Source organism: Pinus tabuliformis, chromosome 1_2 (assembly GCF_031772625.1).
Source record: "Pinus tabuliformis cultivar Carrire ecotype Pingquan chromosome 1_2, CPIR1, whole genome shotgun sequence".
In the NCBI taxonomy this organism is placed as follows: domain Eukaryota; kingdom Viridiplantae; phylum Streptophyta; class Pinopsida; order Pinales; family Pinaceae; genus Pinus; species Pinus tabuliformis.
In genome coordinates this window covers 348,289,730-348,303,654 of record NC_142298.1, presented here as the reverse complement: position 1 = coordinate 348,303,654, position 13,925 = coordinate 348,289,730, and the positions used below count along the sequence as shown (strand labels likewise).

The window sequence follows — 13,925 nt, the reverse complement described above, 5'->3', positions numbered from 1 at the left end:
CTATGCAAGGCTGTGCAGGTACTCAACTCCACGGGCGACATCGAGGGCAATGGAATGAAATGGAGTGATTCCATGCGTACCTGCGTATTCAGGGGCCAGATAACCAAAAGTGCCGGCCAGTCTGGTTTCAACAGAAAACTTTCGATCAGGGGCCAGCTTGACCAACTCGAAATCCGAGACCTTGGCCCTCATGTCATCGCCCAGAAGGATATTAGAGGGCTTCAGATCTCTGTGAATGAAGATCGTCTGTGAAAGGCTATGCAGGTACTCAACTCCGCGGGCGACATCGAGGGCAATGCTAAGCCTTTGTTTCCATTCTAGCGGCCTCAGCCCGGCCGCCGCCCATCCAAACAGATGCAGACTCAGCGGCCCCTGGGGCATATACTCGTACACCAGCATCTTCTCCCCACCGTCGATACAGTACCCAAGGAGACGAAGCCGATGCGCTGCTCAGGCAGTTAAGGAGTTGCAACTACCTCAACATAATCCAACGACTCAAGATGGCTCAATCGTCTAACATATCATCTAATGGTGTAAAGTAATGACACGTAGGCAGAGAGCAAAGTTGATTTCAGAGGGGAACGCCTTACAGCGTAAAAATATAAATAAATGAGAGGTATGGTAAATAAATAAAACATTTTTTATATTTACTCCATAAGTCACCTTATATACATGTAAGGGTGTAAACAAATAAAAATATAAGTAAAGTGGAGGCATGGTAAATAAACAAAACGTCTTTTTATACTTACTCAAAAGGTATGGTAAATAAATAAAAATATAAATAAACTAGATGTATCGTAAATAAATAAAACCTCTTTTTATATTTAGTCCATAACCCATATTCTATTTATGAAGGTTCAAGAAAGAGGTTTTATTTAAGTGAATCCTATGGGCCAAATACCATATTTGTAAAAGAGGTATGGTAAATTAATAAAAATATAAATAAACGAGAGGTATGGTAAACAAATAAAACATTTTTTTATATTTACTCCATAAGTCACCTTATATACATATAAGGTTGTAAACAAATAAAAATATAAGTAAAGTGGAGGCATGGTAAATAAACAAAACGTCTTTTTATACTTACTCAAAAGGTATGGTAAATAAATAAAAATATAAATAAACTAGATGTATCGTAAATAAATAAAACCTCTTTTTATATTTAGTCCATAACCCATATTGTATTTATGAAGGTTCAAGAAAGAGGTTTTATTTAAGTGAATCCTATGGGCCAAATACCATATTTGTAAAAGAGGTATGGTAAATTAATAAAAATATAAATAAACGAGAGGTATGGTAAACAAATAAAACATTTTTTTATATTTACTCCATAAGTCACCTTATATTTACGAACACTCAAAAAATGGGTTATATTTAGGTGAAACCTATGGCCAAAATACTATGGGACAAATACCATGGACTAGATTGTTATTAATACCATGCAAAAAACCATTATTAACCCTAATATTAGAATTAATAAAAATAAAAATGGCACATGGTATTGACCCATGGTATTCACCAAAATGGCACATGGTATTGACCCATGGTATTCACCTGGAATGTAGCCTATTTAAATGGGGGAATTAAACCAGCATATAGCCTATGCTAAGATTCACTAGGACTTTACAAAGTTTTATTATTTAGTGAAAGACTCGACAAGATCTTACAAGATTTTATAATTGAGTAAAATATTCACCATGCCTAGTGAGAGATTCGCCAAAAAATTATATATACATATTATATTATTGATAAAATCGCCTTCCATTTTTCCTATATACCATGGAGATTCACCCATTAATTATATTTATAAATTTAGGGGGGGTTCTTAAAATTTTCCCTGATCCAATGAAAGGTATCAATAATAAAACGAAGATTCTCTGTAGAAAAGCTCTTTCCAAAAACTCTATTATTGTCATCCAGAACCATCTTAAGGAAACAATGATTTCCTCCCCACTTAGGAAACTTCAATGTTTAGGGAATGATCCAATGATACACTTTAACTTAAAGAGTAATAGGTCTCATCACGAGCCGGCTTATCATGATCATAGATATTATAGCTTGCTGACTTTGCCAATACTGCATACCACAATAGGGCAATGACTCAAGATTGTTGCAATCAAAAGACAAGGGGTCTCATCACGAGCCAGCTTGTTCAGCAAAGCTATAAATCAGTGAATGACTATGTCATAAATTGGCTACCAAACCAAGACATTGTTCTTTAAGGGTAAAAAAGAAAATGAAAGCAATAAGTGTGGATATGGATTTCTCTTTGAAAATTGTAAATTTCTCTAAGTATGATACATGATCATTACTGGGTAACAGGTAACCCTGTCGAGGCTATAAACGCCTGCTGGTAGCAGAGGCTCTACCTATGACAAATGAGCATATTCAAAACTGATTTACAAAGAAGGCTTTATTTTTATCTTTATAAACCAAGTAATGACTGATGTAGATACAAGGACTAGCTTGAGGGAGTAAATAATCAAAGTTGAAAATAGAAGAAACAAAATATCATTGATAGGTAAAAACATAATGTACTTTGTCTTTTTATAATAAAGTTTAATTTTCTGGAAAATTTTCTGTTTTGGAAGTTTAGAAAATCCAAAAGAAAAGCAGAGATAACTGGTTCTTCCAAGTGAATCGCCAATTGTTGTGGCCAGCAACAACCCCCCCTTCTTATTTAGTGTTATTACTAATACTAAATAAGTAGGGACCCTTAGTCAAAAATTAAAAAAATCAATTAGTGCTTGTATTTCCTTTTTAATAAAACTTACCATCATAAACTTAGGAAAATCTCCTTGAAAAATCTAAAAAATCTAAGTTTTATGATAAAGTAAAATTATTCGTTAGGAAATATCGCATCGCAAAAGGATCATGGATACCTCCTTGCAAGCCGAATTCCAACATTGCGAGATTGCGATACGGGACTACGAACATATATCGCATCGCATGCATCAAAGACCGCTTACATTGAAAAACTTTAAACTGCCGATATCCGATGGTGCATATCGCAAATCACAATTCACAGAAAACAGATCAACGAAAATTGTCATATGCCATGCTCCTGTGATATTTCGATATTGCAATTATGCGATAATGCGATATTGCGATATTGCGATTATGCGATTGAGTGGCAATGCGATAATGCGATAATATGATATTGTGAATTTGCGATATAGCGGGCAAGCGATGTGGTGATTCTGCGATGTTGCGATCTACGATATTGCGAAGAAAATCGTAAAATCGCTTCATCGCAGATCTTTTAGGGTTGTTGTTCAAAAACGTATTTTCCATAAACCAAGACCTGGTTACGCACTTTAATTCTATTAATGAGTTAGTTTCCATTCATTAATGGAATATGGTTTTGTGCTTATCAAGAAGTCTTTCACGTAAGGTGGTATATTTTATACGTCTTAGGCATTTAAGATTTTCCCGTCACCTTTCCTTATCATTACTCTCACTTCACTTGTAAATTTCAGGAACGAAGAGCAGAGAACGATACAAAGCAGTACGTAGGATACTATGGGAAAGAAAGGCAAAGCCCTAAGCTCTGAAGAGAAAGAAATGGAGCCCTTGTATACAGAGACAGCCTGTAACAAAGACGTTGGTATTTCTACTTGGGAAGGCATGTATAGTCTACTTGAGGAAGAGAATCCCAGAGTGATGGAAGTTACGGCTACTGTAGGCTCACATGGTTCTTCCGAGGCATCCATTACAGAGCTAGCTTGTTCGTTCTTGCACCAGATAGCGGCGAGGCCCAAAATTCTCCCATACACAGACATGGTTAAATGGGTACTGGACAACACTCACATCACAAACAGACAATTTAAAACTCAGGGTCAAGAGCTTACGAAATCATTATTCTTACAAAATTTGAGCTTTATATCCACTAAAAGAAAATGCACAAAAGGCGAAAAATGCACCAAGGAAGCCCGGATCAAGAAACGGAGGCAGTTTCCGATGCGCGATTAGCACCTCGCTAAGAAAAAATTCTTGAAAAGGAAGCTTCTAATTTCTCAGTCACCTGTAAGCCCAAAAAATTTGTAAGAAAGTAACGATAGAGGAAAAAAGTAAAACTTGAATCCTAAAACCAATGGTATTTGTCAGAAATATCTTCAAAATGGTATGTACATATGAACAACAATTACAAGCAAGCTATAGACAGAAGGCTTAAGAAAAGGCAGAATAAATCCAAAGGTTAACCAAGTTGAATTGGGATTATTACTAGGCATATTTGTAAAACCACACAGCCAGTGCATGACTCTCAAGTGTATCATCAATTCTGTCGAGAAGATGGCGCCAACTCTTGCCGATTTTGTTTTCACAGCACAGCTAAAATCGGAAGTCAGCTAGCCGACTCTTCTCAAACAGATGTTGAACGCGTGCGATTTCAAGGAGCAGATACAGAAATAATTAGTTAGTAGTTTTAATTTTAGATTCAGTTTTAGTGTTAATTTTGTTTTATTTTTTGCCTAAAATGAGGACGGTCATTTAAACCGCATCCTACATTTTTGTAATAAGTTATTTTTAGATTTAGTTAGTAGTATTTAAACCCTTCTCATGCATTTAAAGAAGGGTCCTGAAATTTATCAAAAACTTATCCCCAGAACATGTACTTTTGTACCCTCTAAGGAGGTTTTGATGAATGAATGGAACAGGATTTATTGATATATGTATTTAATATCTGCTACTGATGTTGCACTTCTGTACACTTAGTGGATGTTGGATTAAGAAGAGATAAATCATTATTGCTTGAAGCTCATGAGTATAACTAGTTATAAATGGTACTTCTATCTCTTAACTATTTATGTCTTTGTGTTAAAAGTGATATTCATGTTCAGTTGTTTATATATTGATGCGTGAATGTCTGAGTTATCATTTGGCACTTTTGTACAGTGATAGATATTTATTTATGCTTAGTGTATGAGTAGCTTATTATGCGATATGCCTTTCACAACTGTTTCGTCTAACTTTTTATACGAAGTGGTTTATCTGTATTGAATTCTTTTCTCATAACAATTGAATGATCTTTATTACCAATTGTTATCTAAAATCATTTTAGATCGCATAACAGAAGGATTACACCCCGGGTTAGTGTAGATTTAGATATTTCTGCTTATTAGAATACAATTTGCATATTGTTAGATTAGAGTTAGAATTAGAGCATCTCACTTAGGAACTTTTAGAAAGGGAAATATCAATTTTTCACACACACACATAAATTGGGAAACTGGTCCCATATCCCCAGTCGGACCCACTATACCAAATGGAAAAGAAGCTGCTAACCAAGGTTCAGACCAGGTGGGTATCCCCTTGTTGTAGACCCGATTTTCGGGGTTTCAACAGGTTCACAAAGAGTTCCAAGTTGGAGAACATGTCTACTTGAGAGTTAAACTGAATAAAATTTCCGTAAGGATGGGGGCACGTCCCAAGTTGGCACCATGGTATTGTGGACCATTTGAAATCCTTGAGAAGATTGGACTAGTAGCATATAGACTGGTATTACCTCCATCAATTAGAGTTCATGATGTTTTCCATGTTTATTTACTCAAAAGGTATGTATAGGATTCTAATCATGTGATTGATTTGTATGTGTTATAGGTGGAACCAAAGGGAGAGTTACAACCATAGACAATGTGCATTATAGGCTGGAGGAGTCTCATGCTCCAGAATTGAGCCATAGAAAAGGTCAAGGTGTAGTGGAATCACTTTGGGCCAAAGGAGGCCACATGGGAAATGGTTGATTCCATGAAATTTAATTATCGTTCCTTGTTTGATGATTAAAGAATGTGTATATAATTGTAAATAATATATAAAGTTGTGTGTATAAATATCCATGAAACAATATGTGTCTTACCTTCATTTTGGCATTATATATGTGTAAATGAAAATCAAGGGTGATATTCCCTCTAGGGGGAGGGGACTGTAACAGCCCCACCTAAGGGTTTTTCATGAGCTACATTGTAAATATGATGTAAATAATTTGCAATATTGAAATTAAAAGAAAAAAATGGGATTGAGTCAAGGAACACAGATTCTAGAGCTAGGGGAGGAGAATTGTTACTTGGAATGTGATGGTTCCTTGTGCAAAGAAGAATATTGAGTTTGAGAATAGCCATTGAAGGATGGTTGGTGCACGAAGTTAGTGAACTGGTTCCTACAATTAAATGAGCTGAGAAAAATGTTGAGGCTCATGCTTGCTTGAGAAAGCACAACAAGAAAGAGGGAAGGAATTTATGAAGGCTGCAGAAACAACAAGGATGCAGAAATAATTGAGGTGGAAATAAATGCAAACCAACAAGAAAGAGAATAAGGGGAACTTGAGCAGAGGACATCAGAACCAGAGAGTGCACTTGAAGAAGTGAGATCAACAAGAAAGAGTTGGAACAAAAAAGGAATCCATTCCAACCAGAGGAATAATTACAAGAGAGAGACTTCGGCCCTTGAGGAGGAGACTCATTCAAATTTTCATGGCAACAACAGAGACTTTACTTTGGAGGAAAACCGAGAAGAGACTGAGATCAGGCCTCTAGCAGAAGCTTTCAGCGAGCAACTTGAATAGAAGAGAAGAGAAGGGGAAGGGTTCTCTTTCCCTGAATCTTATGGGTTGAGGGCTAGTATCTGGAGCCCTGTAATAAAATGGGGTCCCTGGAAGTTGTGGGTTGAGATAGGATCCCTAGAGCCCTGTAACAGCTTGGGTTCCTAGAGGCTGTGGGTTGAGACAAAGGTCTCTAGAGCCCTGTAACAACTAGGGTCCCCTAGATTTTGTGGGTTGAGATATCTACTTTGGAGCCTTGTAACAAATTGGGAAGAGGCCTTCTGGAAGAAGAAGCAGCAAAGGACCAGAGAAAATAAAGTTGGAAAGTTTCTTGTTAACACAGTGGATTACGGACTCCCTAGGAGAAGGTGAATCACTGTGAATGCACTTGGGCTGAAGTGGGGAAACTCTATACTCCTTGTGCTGGAAAAGAAAGAAGCCATTGGTTGGTGGGATTGAGGAAGAGGTCCTTTGGGGTCCCTGTGTCAACTGATAGTAGGTGTGTAGTTCCAGAAGCAAGCATTTCCCCTCAAACTCTAGAATCTGGTTCAAGGGTGACAACTGCAAGTGAAAGTGGTCGTAAATGTCTATGGTTGGGTATAGAGTCCTAGTCCCAGATTCAGTTTCCCTGCAAGATTAAATATGAGTAATTATTGCATGCTTGTTTACTTCCTTTAATGAAACACATTGCATTGTTGAAGGTTTTATATTAAGGACTGTGTTTTGTGCCATTGTTACTCACATCTATAATGCATCTCTTTGGAAACATGTTACTTATGTTTATGCTGAATATATGATTGTATGTGTGTTGGATCTCAATAAAATGTGATTGATAATCATTGATAGTAGGCTTAGAGCACCTGATGCAAGGCATATATATATATATATATATAACAACCACATAATTCTAAGGCCTAAGCCATAATGTTAAGCTGAGTCTTAATCTACATATATGTTTAATGGTGCAGGAAGCAACACATACATAACTTAATAAGAGAAAGATCAGACTTCATCACAGGTTGTGGCCAGAGTCATGAGAACTCAGAAATAAAATTAAAGAGAATGGTGGGTTCGAAGGCCTATTTTATCAATAAAAAGAATGCATGGGAGAGCCCCTGCGTAGCAGGGTCTACATTTATTTATATTCATTATTTGTCAAATTACAAGCCACTGCGCCATAAGGAAAACTTGATTTCGATAAGGTGGAGGATTACCTCTAGGCCAGAGAAACCAGAAGCCTAACCTAAATGGCCTCCAACATTGCACTTGCAACAACCACCATTCTTGCCACATGGATTTTGGTGATGAGGGTTGTGTTTCCCTACGATTAGCCAAATGCCATCACAACCCTAGAATGGCATCGTGGAGACGCTTGTAGGCTTGACATGGATTCTGGCACTATTGGTGTGTAGCAGGAGAAGTGGAAACCTCTTTGAAACTCACACCAAGCCCATGATAAGTAATGGGTACTAGAACACCTGTGTCACCATGCAAGGAATTCCCTACTCATAGGCATGGAAGGCCCAAGGGATGGAAACCCATTGATGAAACTATCACCCAAGCTTGGGAGGGGTAGCACCTTGGAGCATGATATTAAACCCTTAGCATCAGCATCGAAGCTTGACCTTGATTTGGAGGTCTGGTAGACCTCTGAACTAGATCCATAATTAGAAAAATAAGCTCAGAGGAGACTATGTAACAGTTGAGCTTATCCTTGGGGTGGTTGCAAAGTTCCCCTTCTACTTCATCACTTAAGGCATCGCCCAAGTCCTTTGACCGAGGGATAGAAAACTAGTGAGGGACATGGATATGTTGCAACACAAAGGAGTGAAGTTGCAACCTTATATAATCAATTGGATAATCTTAATCCCCTACAGATTGGAACCCTAGGCAGAATGGCTCCCTATTGGAGGATACAGATTCTCCTTGTGCATGATTGGTTGGGAGGAGATCGCTATTGATCCAGATTTAAACAAGAACACAATAAATTACAGATATAACCATAAATACAAAGATGCAGTAGAAGTAACACTTCATTTCATTAATATCAAATACTGAAATATGCTTGCAAATAGAATGGAAATAAGACCAGCTCGGGCGATGGTAGCTTATCTCTGAGAAGAGATGTGGTAGCTACATGCCTTTAAATTGTGTTAAAATGAGGCTCGAAGGCCTATTTATTGTTGAGAAACAACTGAAAACCCTAAAAATCCAAAAACCTAACCCAAGGAGATGAAGTGCCAAACTCTGGGCCCCTTTTGGGTAAATTGGTACAACAACTTCCTGGGGTCATAACTTTGGCATACAATCTTCGTATGACGTGCACAATACCTTGTTAGAAAGATCTATCTAAGGACTACAATTTTTGAGTGAAAAACATCAATATATAACCCATGTTGGTCCCAGTTTTTCCAAAAAAATCCATTTACGACCTCAAAACGGCTCTGGAAGTTCAAGACCCAAAAAAATACCAGAAATAGTAAATTGTGCTACAAATAAGGAAATTGAAACACTGAAAGAAGCAATGGTGGGGGTCCAAGTGGAATAGGCAAGTGGCCACCAATATCCACCTATATCATTCCTCCTCCCTTAGGGAGCAATGTTCCCCATTGCGTTGAGTTGCTCCATGAGATGAGGAGACTTCTATTGAACTTGGTCCCTAGTGAGCCACTTGCCCTGGTGAAGGAGTTTATCTGCTTTGACAACTCGATATAGTTGGATCCTTTTCTGTCGAGTGTTCTTGATCTGCGTTTCCATGATCCAATCAGTTTTGGCTTTCTCCATGCAATCTGAATTTAACTCTTTAGGTGTGAGTTGTTCTGCAATGTCTGATGTGTCCGGAAATGGTGGGAAGTAGCATTGAAGGTGGTCCATATTGAACACTGGGTGTAGGCCAAGGAATGGGGGAATGTTGAGCTCAAATGCATTGTCTCCCATAGCCTTGGTAATGGTGTAAGTACCATATCAGAGTGGTCTGAGTTTCTGATAGGCTCCGGTAAGGCGTTCCTTCTACAAATGCAACCAGACTTTGTCGCCCACCTGAAACTTGTGTGGCACCTGATGTTGATCATGTCGCTACTTGTACTTGGCATTTGGTTTCTCCAAAATGTCATGGACCTGCTATCGAATATGTTGGATGTGCTCAATGAAGTTGTTTTCCTTATCGACTTCCGACTAGACATGAGCTGAATCTGCCTGAGTAGCTGCAAATGGTATGGCCACATCAATGGGACGTAGTGGTTAGAATCCCAAGACCACCTGAAAATGGTTGTGACCAGTCGAGCTGTGGAGAGCTTAGTTATAGTTGTGCTGGACATAGGGAAGGCTCTCATCCCATGTGCATGGATTCTTTGAGTTGTACATGCGCAGAATGTGTACGATCATCCTGTTGGCAACCTCTGTTTGGCCATCAGTTTGGGGATGGAAAGTTGTGGACTTAGTGAGCTTAGTGTCTAGCATCAACCAAAGACTGGACCAAAATGTACTAAGGAACCTACTATGCTGATATGAGATGATAGACTGTGGGATCCTAAAGTGTACCCACACTCATTAAAATAAGAGTTTATCATTCTCCTGTGATATTCTTCTTGCAGGTTGCCATAATGGCCATCTTCACGAATCTGCCGATGACCACAAGAGCACAGTTGTTACCATGCTTAGTAGAAGGAAGACCCGACATGTAATCCATGGAGATGTATTCCCAAGGTCGACTAAGGGTAGGCAACAGAGTATAAAGGCCTTGCTTCTTGATGGTTGGTTTGGCAATGATGCAGGCAGTGTAGGATCTAATGTATATCCTAACATCCTATCGAAGATTTGGCCAATATAAATACTTTTGTAGTACTGCAACTGTCTTCTTGACCCTAAAATGCCCAACAGATTGACTGTAGTATGCTTCCCAAATCATCTTGGCTCGCTCGCTTGAAGGAACGTAAAGGTGTCATAGGTGGCATAACAGGGCATCCTGGAGGTGAAAATCTGGAACTTGCTGACCCTTCAGCAAAATTTGGTATGTTTGGCTAAATTCTGGGTTGCTTTTGTAGAAAAGTGGCTAATCAGAAGTCTTGTGCCCACAAGAGTTGAGCACGATGGTTAACACCATGATCGGTGGTCGGCTAAGGTAGTCTACAACATTATTGGTGCCACCTTTCTTATACTTGATATTCAAATGGAACTGCTGCAGGTATGTGGACCACTTTTGATGGCGATCATTCTGCAACTTCCCTTGCGTCTGTATGAACTATAGGGGTCGGTGGTTTATGTGAATGACTGTTTCCTTCCCCAAAATGTAATGCTTCCATTGTCGGCAGGCCTGCACAATGGAATACATCTCTTTGTCATAAGTGGGATACTTCCGAACTATGTCTGAAAGTGTCTCACTGTGATATGCCATTGGATGCCCTTTTGAGTAAGGACTTCCCCAATAACATATTCATAGGCATCTGTCTCAATCTCAAATGGTTGTTGCAAGTCTGGTAAAGTGAGCACTGGTGGAGAGTAGAGGCAATGTTTCAACTCTGCGAATGCCTTCTGTTGAGATTCATACAAGAAGATTTTTTCTTTCACTCCTACCTTGGTGACTTGACTCAAGGGCCAAGTGATATGAGAGAATCCCAGCATGAACCTGCAGTAGAAATTAGCAAGACCCAGAAAGCTACAGAACTCTATCAGAGTGGTTGGGGCTAGCCAATCCTGAATGACTTGGATCTTGGTTGGATCCACATGTACATGTCATTCATCAATAATGTATCCCAGATATTAAACCTGGTTGATGCCAAAAGTGCATTTCTCCAAAATGGCACACAGCTTGTGTTGCCGCAGTGTTTGGAGAACATGCCGTATGTGGTGGCAGTGCTCTTCCCAACTCTGGCTGAAGATCAGGATGTCATCCAAGTATACCACTATAAATGAGTTTGTAAAAGAAACTGAACTCAAAGAAATCCAAAAGTTGCAAGCAAAGCAAAGCTAAGATCAAACTACATCAACTCATATTCTGACCCCTCACCATTTGTCTCGCTCTGGATTTAGGAGGTAATCATATACAAATTGAGCAATCTGATATCTAATTTGCAGGAAATGAAACTAATATTAAACTACACACTCATACTCCAATCCCTCACCATTTGTCTCGCTCTGGCTTTAGGAGGTAACTAAAAATGACATGAGCAATTCAATAACTAACTTGCAGAAAAATAAACTAATATCAAACTACGCATTCATACTTCAATCCCTCACCATTTGACTTGCTCTGGCTTTAGGAGGTAACTGAAAATTACATAAGCAATTCAATAACTAACTTGCAGAAAAATAAACTAATATCAAACTACGCATTCATACTTCAATCCCTCACCATTTGACTCGCTCTGGCTTTAGGAGGTAACTAAAAATGACATGAGTAATCTAATATCTATCTTGCAGAAAAGTAAATGAACAAAACTGAAAAAAATAAACAATGCTGGAATTAGAACTAAGAAAATAAATCAGTAGAAGGACAAGATAGTTCCATGTCATTAGTCATTATAAAGCTATGTGCAAATGCCTGGGCTGCCTATTAGAACCTAAAATAAAGACATTGATCAGTTAACAGCATTAGAAAGCATAAAAACTATGGACAGCAATCAACATGAATACCATAAGCAGTGCAATATATACAAGTAAACAATTATGGCATCAGGAACGTAAAGGAATAAAGCATGAAACTATACAACAATTAACAAAACCTTGGTGTGTACAGGGGCCCTCTGCACAACCTCGGCCAATCAGCAATCAACCACGAATTGAGCTTATAAACAGTGTCTTCTCATGTATTAAAATGCAGTCATAACACAGAAATAAAGTTACGGCACAGTAGGCTCGTAAACAGTCAAAATTACATTCCAAAAGCTAGCTAATATGTGTATGAGAATGCTTTATTTATAACAAAGGATGACACAACTACTTTCCTAAAATTTGCGCTGGTAAAAAGACACGTGAATAACCACGTCCAGAAATCTATCATTATGGTAGCCGTGAAGATTAAATCCAAGGAGGGTGGCTATTAGATTCGGTTCATGGAGCTGTCCACAGGTGTTAACATGTCTCCTGAGATTTAGGAACGGCCACGCAAGTCTTCACGTGGTGAAAAACAGAGTTCTGCCACCGTAAGACTCTTAGGTTGACCATCGCTTGACTATCTTTGACCACGGCCTTCTGTGAGGGATTCAGCTGAACCAATAGGACACGGTCCATGTCCACATCATTTGCAACTTGCCCATGTGGCCGGATTCGCCTGTAGACACCTATAACATAGACTTCAACAAAAAGGCTGCGGAAAGTTGAGCTGGCTCTGGAAAGTGACAAGATTCCGCAACTGAATGAGAAAAAATCTAGATCAAACAGCAGACACAAGACATAGTTAGGAAACCATTTTATATGCTCTTTTTAAACTAATATGCAATGATTTGACAGCTTAGGAGGTCCAGGTAAATGGGAAAAGGCTAGAAAGGTGTATAGGGAAAATGCAAGTTTGGGACTCAACATACCCCCACTGTGAAGGTGTTGCATGTCCTCATGTAACCAAAATTTTGATAACCCCCCCTTTAGTCCATGTGTTCTGAAGCTTCTGCCAGTACATCGAGTCCTCTTCTCTTCTTCCTTGGTGCTACTACCATCCTAGGCTTCCTTATCAAATATCTGAATTTGAGATTGATTAATTCCCTACTCAACTTCCTGCACTTTTTCTTTAATTTCTTGTTCTTTTTCTGCCACAGTCCCAGATGTAACATAGTGTTGTCATGAATGATTTTGTCCACTTTGCTTTGCTCCTTTAATGCTTCATTTTCTTGTTTAGTGTGCCTGTTTAAGACCTCCAATTCAAACACTTCTTGTTTCAATGATTGGACTTGTGCTTCTTGTGCTATGTGAGGTAGAGTGGATGACGTGCTCGGGCCTGCAGCTATCTTCTCTAAGGATTATAGATAATCATACACCTCTTGCTGATTTGGATCTATTTCGGGTGTTTTCCTTGGGCTAACCTCAAAGTCTTGTTGAGGAGGAGGACTGATTTCTAACTCTGGCCGAGAAGGACTTATATCAACATCTGAGGACTGGTTTCAATATTTGGCTGAGGATGAGGTGGGCTACAGCCAGCTGGAGTTTTCTCGAGTGTTTCCCCACCCAAGTCAACAAAGTGGGGTCCTTTTACTTGTGTTTTCCTCCAGTTTCCTCTAAGCCTGCTTCTTCTTCTTAAATGATGTGGGCTAGTACTCTCTTCTTCCATACTCTGTTTTCCTTTTTCTTTCTTCTTGGTTGTAGCCGTTTGTTTTCGAAGATGCACTAGTCTTTCAGACAACACTTGATAGTCTTCCTCTACAGATGGTTCTGGTGATTGGTAGACATCCTCTATGCT

At 38.9% G+C, this 13,925-nt stretch overlaps 1 pseudogene; it reads right to left on the bottom strand.

Moving 5' to 3' along the window:
* Positions 1-399, bottom strand: LOC149205803 (receptor-like kinase TMK4 pseudogene; annotated as a pseudogene).
* Between the last annotated feature and the right edge of the window lie 13,526 nt (positions 400-13,925).